The sequence below is a fragment of the Tamandua tetradactyla genome, chromosome 8 (genome assembly GCF_023851605.1).
Source record: "Tamandua tetradactyla isolate mTamTet1 chromosome 8, mTamTet1.pri, whole genome shotgun sequence".
Taxonomy (NCBI): domain Eukaryota; kingdom Metazoa; phylum Chordata; class Mammalia; order Pilosa; family Myrmecophagidae; genus Tamandua; species Tamandua tetradactyla.
This window is the reverse complement of record NC_135334.1, coordinates 78,293,118-78,301,519: the sequence shown is the minus strand read 5'-3', so window position 1 is coordinate 78,301,519 and position 8,402 is coordinate 78,293,118. Positions and strand designations below refer to the sequence as shown.

General features: G+C 37.3%; 1 pseudogene; it reads left to right on the top strand.

Moving 5' to 3' along the window:
• The first annotated feature begins 2,228 nt into the window (after positions 1–2,228).
• Positions 2,229–3,263, top strand: LOC143643577 (ubiquitin-like domain-containing CTD phosphatase 1 pseudogene; annotated as a pseudogene).
• Positions 3,264–8,402: the final 5,139 nt, after the last annotated feature.

The window sequence follows — 8,402 nt, the reverse complement described above, 5'->3', positions numbered from 1 at the left end:
ATGAAGAGGACAAGTTCAGTGGATGGTAGAGAGAGGAAAGTGTTTAAGAGAGAATGGGAGGAGAAAGTGTGGATACACAATGATGAAGGGAGTATTATTTCCTCATTTATATTTTTAGGAATTATTGCAAGAGTAGAGAATTGACAATGGTTTGAAAAAAGATTATCTTGTATTCTATTACCATAAAAATTTTTATTCTGGTAGTTTTTTATTTCCCAATTTCAAAACTTAGCACAAAGCCACAGTTCAAAACAGTATGGTTTAGGCACAAAGACAGACACATAGACCACAGGAATAGAATAGACAGTCCAGAAATAAACCCATCCATATATGGCTTACTGATTTTTGACAAGGATGTCAAGTATATTAATTAAGGAATGAATTGTCTCTTCAACAAAGCTTGTTGGGAAAACTGGATATCCATATGCAAAAAAAAAAAAAAAAAAAAAATGGAGTTAGGAGTGCCAGGTAGTTCAGTGGTAGAATGGTCACTTTCCATGTGGGAGACCCAGGTTCAATTCCTGGACCATGTACCTCCACCCCTCACTTTCCAACCCCACAAAAAAAAAAAAAAAAAAAAAGACTGGAGTTAATGGAGTTAGAGCTCTACCTTGTACCATATACAAAAATTAACCCTAAATGGGTCAAGGACCTAAACATAAGAACTAAAAACATAAAATTTTTGGAAGAAACCATAATGCTTTCTTAAATATATATCAAAAGCATGAGCAACAAAAGAAAAAATAGACAAAATGGACTTCATCAAAATTTAAAGCTTTATGCATTAAAGAAAGTGAAAGAACAATCTACAGAACGGGCAGATATAATCGTATATATATATATATATATATATATATATATATATATATATATATTCAGAATATAAGAAGGACTTCTACAACTCAACAACAAAAAAACAACCCAATTAAAAATGTCCAAATGATATGAATAGACATTTATCCAAACAAGATATATAGCTGGCCAATAAGCATGTGAAAAGATGTTCAACATCATTGGTCATCAGTAAAACACTAATAAAAATATCATGAGAGGGCCGGCAGTTGTGGCTCAGTGGCAGAGTTCTCACCTGCCATACTGGAGACCTGGGTTCGATTCCTAGTACCTGTCCATGTAAAAAAAAAAAGAAAATGCTGTGAGATATCAATTCACAACTACTAGGATCACTACAATTAGAAAAACACAAACAGGAAATTATAAATGCTGGCAAGGACTGGGAGAAATGGCCACACGTATCTATTGTTGGTGGCACCGTAGAATGATGCATCTTCTGTGGAAATCAGTTTTGTGGTTTCTCAAGAAAATTGAAAAGAGAATGATTATATAATCTGGCAATCTTATTGCTTGGTCTATACCTAAAACAATTGAAATCAAGGACTCAAATGTTTTGTCTTAATGTTTATAGCACATCATAACAGCAAAAAGGTGGAAGCAACCCAAGTGTCCATCAATGGATGAATGGATAAGCAAAATGTGGTACATACACCTACAAGGGAATATTTTTCAGGCATAAAAAAGAATGGAGTACCTATGCATGTTGCATCATGGATTAACCTTGAAGATATAATCTTGAATGAAATAAGTCAGATCCAAAAAGACAAATATTATATGATCTCACTTATATAAAATACCTAGAAGACTCAAACTTTATAGAGACAGATGGTGGTTTATAGGGTACCAATGGGGGTAATCTTAGCATAACGAGTGAGTAGTTTCTGTTTGAGGAGATGAGAAAGGAGGGATAATAGATGTTGATGAGTCACATTACTGTGAATATAATCAAAACTACTGAATTATACCCTTGAATGTGGTTAAAATGAATATTTTGTGTTCTATATTGGTTATTGCAATAAAAAGGTTTATTTTTTTAAAAAAGAACATTAACTCAGGTTTCACCCATAGCAGTGGATGTTTAATAGTACATTGCCAGCCATATAGTAAGCAGTAGATAAATATGCAATGACCCAAGGGAAAAAGATAATTTAGCTTGTTGGGGAAGCATTGAGTTTCTTTAATCCAAAGAGTATCTCAATGCAATCACAAGTAGAATCCTGGAAGCCCCATTCAATGACATAGAAAAAAAATATATATAATATAATAGACTGCGGTCGCCTTCAGTTCCGCTGCAGTGGGTTCCTGCGTCCTCTGCGGCCGATTCTGCCGCGCTCTAGGTTTCTTCCTGATTGAAAGCTCTCATCATATGTTAAAGTATGACTCTTCCTCTCATCATAAAATGGGGTGGTCAGGAATATTCAGTGACTGCACTTTCAGAAGACGATACTGTGCTAGATTGTAAACAGTTTCTCAAGACCCTTACGGCAGTGCTGCCAGAATGCCAAAAGTTACTTGGACTCAAAGTTAAAAGCAAACCTGCAGAAAATAATGTTAAGCTAGGAGCTCTCAAACTGAAACCAAATACTAAAATCATGATGATGGGAACTCGTGAGGAGAGCTTAGAAGATGTCTTAGGTCCACCCTTGACAATGATGATATTGTCAATGACTTTGATATTGAAGATGAAGTAGTTGAAACTGAAAATAGGTAAGAAAGCCTGAAAATTTCTCACAGAGTTAAGGAGTACAAAGTAGAAATTTTGAATCCTCCCAGGGAAAGGAAAAAGGTTTTGGTTTTAGATGCTGATTATACATTATTTAACCATAGGTGTTGTGCAGAGACTGGGGTAGAATTAATGTGGTCATAGTTTCATGAATTCCTAACATCTGCATATGAGGATTATGACATTGCTATTTGGTCTGAAGCAAATATGAAGTGGATTGAAGCCAAAATGGAAGTACTGGGAGTAAGCACAAATGCAAACTATAAGATTACTTTCATGTTGGACAGTGCTGCTATGATAGCCGTGTATACTCCAAGGCGAGGATTAATAGACATAAAACCTCTTGGTGTAACATGGGGAAAGTTTTCAGTTTTACAGCAAAAGAAAACACCATTATGATTGATGACACAGAAAGAAATTTTCTAATGAACCCACAGAATGGACTTTTATAAAAGCTTACCTAAATCGAGATAAAGACAAAGAACTTTTAAAATTAACTCAGTACCTCAAGGAAATAGCAAAATTAGATGACTTCTTAGAGCTAAATCACAGACATTGGGAAAGTTTTCTCTCAAAGAAGCAAGGACAGTAGTAAATTATACTGGCAGTTATTGAAGATACTTGAGGTCCATGAACATTTTGCTTTTATGCTAGATATCATTATGATAATGCCGGACACTGAAGCAAATGCCACACTGCTTATCTTGGTCTTCCAGTTTTTTGTAAATTTAATTATATATTTTTTGAAGCTCATAGCAATGCTAAAAAAAAAAAATCCATTTTTTCCCTCTGTGTATATACGGTAGTCTTGAAAAATATTTTCTCTAGTATTGATTATTGAGTTTTTTTCCACACACACACAAAAAAAGGAGAAAAATGCATACTCACTGTCATCTTGTGACCTAGGAAGCAAGTTATATCATGTATTTTGTCTCGTGTTTTTGTCTCACTTAAGTCTAAGATCAAACCCATCTTGAAAACTAGTATTTTCCCCTTTAAAGCCAAAAGAATAAAAGGAGTTTTAAATAGGGAAACACATATGCTTGAAATTACCATGAATTTTTTTTTTATCCTTCTGTCATACATACAATTTATCTTCTGTACTCTACTATTTAGATCTCTGAATTCTGAGCTGTCTCAGTTTGGTCTGTATGCGTGTCAGTGTTCTTGGAGTAAAACTGGAAAATGTCAACTGTGATACAGATATAGTATGGGAAATAGAAACCGTGAGACTGAAGAATAAAACTGAAGAACCTGAGTGTGTCTCCTTTTGGTGGCTAAATAGACACACTTCTGCCTAAACCATTGTCACAAAAAGCAGATAAAGCCACTAAATGTTTCAGTGGAACATGTTACAGATTCATTCCTAAAAAACCTGAACAAAAGTTCTTCTGTTCCAGCTATACCTTGTCTACGTGCAAACACTGTTTCAGTGAAAATATTTAGCCATAAGATTAAACATATATATTTGCAGTCTTTAAGGCTGCACTATAGATACAGGATGTGACCACTGTTTATATTTACAGTGTTGCTTCATACAGTTCTTGTACTTGAAAGGAAGCTGATCTTTTCAGGTCAACAATTTATAAATATATATTGTTTTTATGGGACTATTTCAGTGGTGTAAATAATAAATACCTTTTCTTAAAAAAAAAAAAAATATATATATATATATATATATATATATATAATAGTCCCTAAAAGCCCTCCTCTGATTAAGGAATTGGATTTGGAGAAATAATGACCTCAGAATGTACGGCACTGAAAGTCAGGTGTGTTAATAGCTGTCTGACTGTGATGATAGCTGAAACCCACCAACATTCCTAACCAATCAATTGCGTTTCTTCTAAACATTCACGTAAACAGCACCTGAGATCCAGAATCAAAGGTCACCATCACATGAGTTTTCCAAGCCCGAAGCTGGAGCCCATCTATTTTCATTCATTCATTCATTCATTCAGGAAGTATAAGTGACTAGTCTAGGCAGGCAATACTGTGAAGGATCCCAGAACTCCCCGGACTCTCCTTTCTGACCAGAACCCTTAGTCATATCCTGGTAGATGTGATATAGATTACAGACCAGGAAAAGTTAAATGTAAACATGCTGGTGCTCGGAGTGTTGTCTGGGGACTGGAGTCCCTGGAGTCTGGAGTCCCTGGGGTCCCTCTAGGCTGGAGAGCTCACACTTTTCGGATGCTGCCATCCTTTAAGGAAACCAACATGAGAGATAAAAGGTCGTGTTAATGGGCCTCTGTGACTGTCCTTCCTGACGGAAATTACATTTCTACCTCCCCTTGTCTCACCATCTCAGCTACATACCCTCCCTTCCTATCTTTTCGTCTGTCCTTCCCAGTTAGGTTGGGATCCCTCCTGTGTCTCTCTTTTCACTTTTGGGGTCATAACCTTTGACCCCTCTACTGACTATTTTATCTACCACCAACATCAAATTCAGATGCTGTGAGTATTATCTGACTGTGGCAATGGTGGTGGTGGTGATTTACAGAATTTGGGAAGGGAGAGCCCAGACAATGGGAAAGGTTTTTCTGGCAGGCAGGTAATGGCTAGCCAAAGAGAAGCTAATATTTGGAATCTGTGGTCAGATAAATTAAAAATAGGAAGATTATCCTGGATTATCTGGGTGGGTCCAATGTAAAATCATGGAAACATAAAAGTGGAAAGGGGAGGTAGAAGAGTTCAGTCAGAGAGGGAGGTATGACTGTGGAGGATGTCAGAGTGGTTGGAAGGACTCAACCGGATGTTGCTATTTTTAAAGGTAGAAGGGGTCCATGGACTTAAAGCAATGTAGGCAGGCTCTGGCAGCTAATTTTAGCTCAGTGAGACAGGTGTAGATTTCCGACCTACAGAACTGTAAGATAAGATAATAAGTTTGTGTTGTTTTAAGTCATTACATTTGTGATATTTATCATGGCAGCTATATGAAACTAACTCAGTCTTCCAGCACTAAGAATAAAGCTCATGGAAATCAGAGAGCATGGGAGAGAATTAACAAGTTAGGATGAATTCAGCCTTAATACAAGGCAAGCAGAAATTAAAAGTAGGTTTGAATTAATAAAATACCTGTGTGCAGATATGATCTGTAAGTGTATGTATGTGTATATGTGTGTACATAGTTTTATTTGAGACTTTATGTGTAGTGGTTATCTGTCTAATTTTGACTTTTACATTCTCCCCCATGTTTTCTGTAGTCAGACCCCACTGAATTAAATACTCCACATTCTCTCCTGGCCCTAGACCTTCAAACATTTCTCAAGTGATTTATATCTATTTCATTTCCTGTCATTCTTCTGTAGTAAGCTAAAATATTGCTTCTTCAGAGAACGCTCCCTTCCGCTTCCAGCCTGTAATATACTACTGTAATCTGCTATAATTCTCTTGCCTTCTCTTTGCATATTAATAAAATAATTACAAATCATTTACACATAGATTATATTGGTAATATATTTTAGCAGAACAAATTATGATAATATAATAAATAATTATCTTCCCATTAAATTCATTCTTAGACTTTAAATTTCAGGAGAGAAGAAATAACCATGTCTTATATACTGTTGTGTCTCTAAGACCTAGTTCAGTGATTGAAAAATGCTTCAAAACCTGGATTATTTTTGGTTGCCTGCATAGTATACACAGGTGTGAGTCTAAGTGACTATTGTGTATGATTTTTCTTTTATAATAATTGGTAACATTTATTGAAGATTTGTGATGGGCCACACACTGTTTTCATGCTTTGGGTATGTCATGTAATTTAATTCTTGCTACAGACATACCGAGTCATTTGAATTTTTGCCACCATTTTACAGATGGAACAAAAGAGGTATAGGAATTTAAGTAAACTTGCCCAAGGTCAGGAGAAGAGACACTGTTCCACTGGCTTCTATAATAAAAGGTGTCATTATAAAAAGCAAAATGGGGTGTGGTGGGGCATAAATGAGGAGCTGGTCAGCACTGCCCGCCGTGGAGAGTCAGAAGTAAGTGACTCCCCTGAGCTGAGCTGCAAAAGATTAGTTGGTGTCTGTTTACCAGGCAAATAGGGAAGGACATTTTAGGCAGATGGAACAGCTTCAGGAAAAGCACAGTGTACAAAACAGTGGAAGGGATTTAAGGAAGTCTGTGGGGCTCAGCTTGTCTGGATTATGGTTTGGGTGGGAAAAGAGGTGCAAAGTTTGAGGTCTAGAGAGTGGAAAAGGGTCAGGACAGGGGTAGCTTTGACAGTTAGGCTCTAGAGAGTTTGAGATTATTTGGTTGGCAATGGAGACCCTTTAGAAAGATTTAATCTGGGGTGTAACAATCCAGTTGTCATTTTAATACGATTCCTCTGACATCTTAAATATCTTAACACAATTTGATTTATTTTTAAATTCAGCAATACTCTTAGGGGACAGAAGTTTTATAGGGGTGGGGGAGAACAGGAAAATAGACTGCCAGAATGCAGCAGTGGCCTTGACAGAGGACCCTGTTGAGTGGGAGTCCGTGGAAGGCATGTGAGAGGTGGGAGGTAGATGGGCCAAAAGGGGAAGAGGGTTGGGGTGCAGACAGCCAAGTGTGCATGCTTACAGCTGTCCCTGCAGTAGGCAGGGCCCAGAGATGTGAAGGTGCTAGTGGGGGCCCTGGAAGGTGGGCGTGCTTCAGAAATGGGACCCCTGAACAGCTGGGGGCTGGAACATTTTCCTTTGACTTCATTTTTTTTTAACTTTTTTTATTAATTAAAAAAAAGTTAACAAACAAAACATTTAGATATCATTCCATTCTACATATACAATCAGTAATTCTTAATATCATCACATAGTTGCATATTCATCATTTCTTAGTACATTTGCATCGATTTAGAAAAAGAAATAAAATGATAATAGAGAAAAAAAAAAGACTATACATACCATACTCCTTACCCCTCGCTTTCATTTACCACTATTTCAAACTGAATTTATTTTAACATTTGTTCCCCCTATTATTTATTTTTATTCCATATGTTCTACTCTTCTGTTGATATAGTAGCTAAAAGGAGCATCAGACATAAGGTTTTCACATTTGCAGAGTCTCATTGTGAAAGCTATATCATTGTTCAATCATCATCAAGAAACATGGCTATTGGAACACAGCACTACATTTTCAGGCAATTCCCTCCAGCCTCTCCACTACATCTTGAACAACAAGGTGATATCTACTTAATGTGTAAGAATAACCTCCAGGATAACCTCTCGACTCTGTTTGGAATCTCTCAGCCATTGACACTTTGTCTCATTTGACTCTTCCCCCTTTTGGTCGAGAAGGTTCTCTCAATCCCTTGATGTTAATTCTCAGCTCATTCTAGGGTTTTTCTCAGTCCCTTGATGCTGAGTCTCAGCTCATTCCAGGATCTCTGTCCTTCGTTGCCAGGAAGGTCCACACCCCTGGGAGTCATGTCCCATGCAGAGAGGGGGAGGGTGGTGAAACTGCTCGTCATGTTGGCTGGAGAGAGGGCCCACATCTGAGCAACAAAAGAGACTCTCCTTTGGGGGTGACTCTTAGGCCTAAATTTTAAGTAGACTTGACCTATCCTTTGTGGGGTTAAGTTTCATGTGAACAAACCCCAAGACTGGGGGCTCAGCCTATAGCTTTGGTTGTCCACACTGCTTGTGAGAATATCAAGAATTCAACTTGGGGAAGTTGAATTTCTCCCCACTCTCACCATTCCCCGAAGTGGGCTTGCAAATACTTTTCCAGTCACTGATCAAATCATTCTGGAATTCATCGGGGGATCACTCTGGACAAACCAACAAAATCTCATGTGCTACCTGAGATTCCAAGTACTTATGACATTCAATCAAAC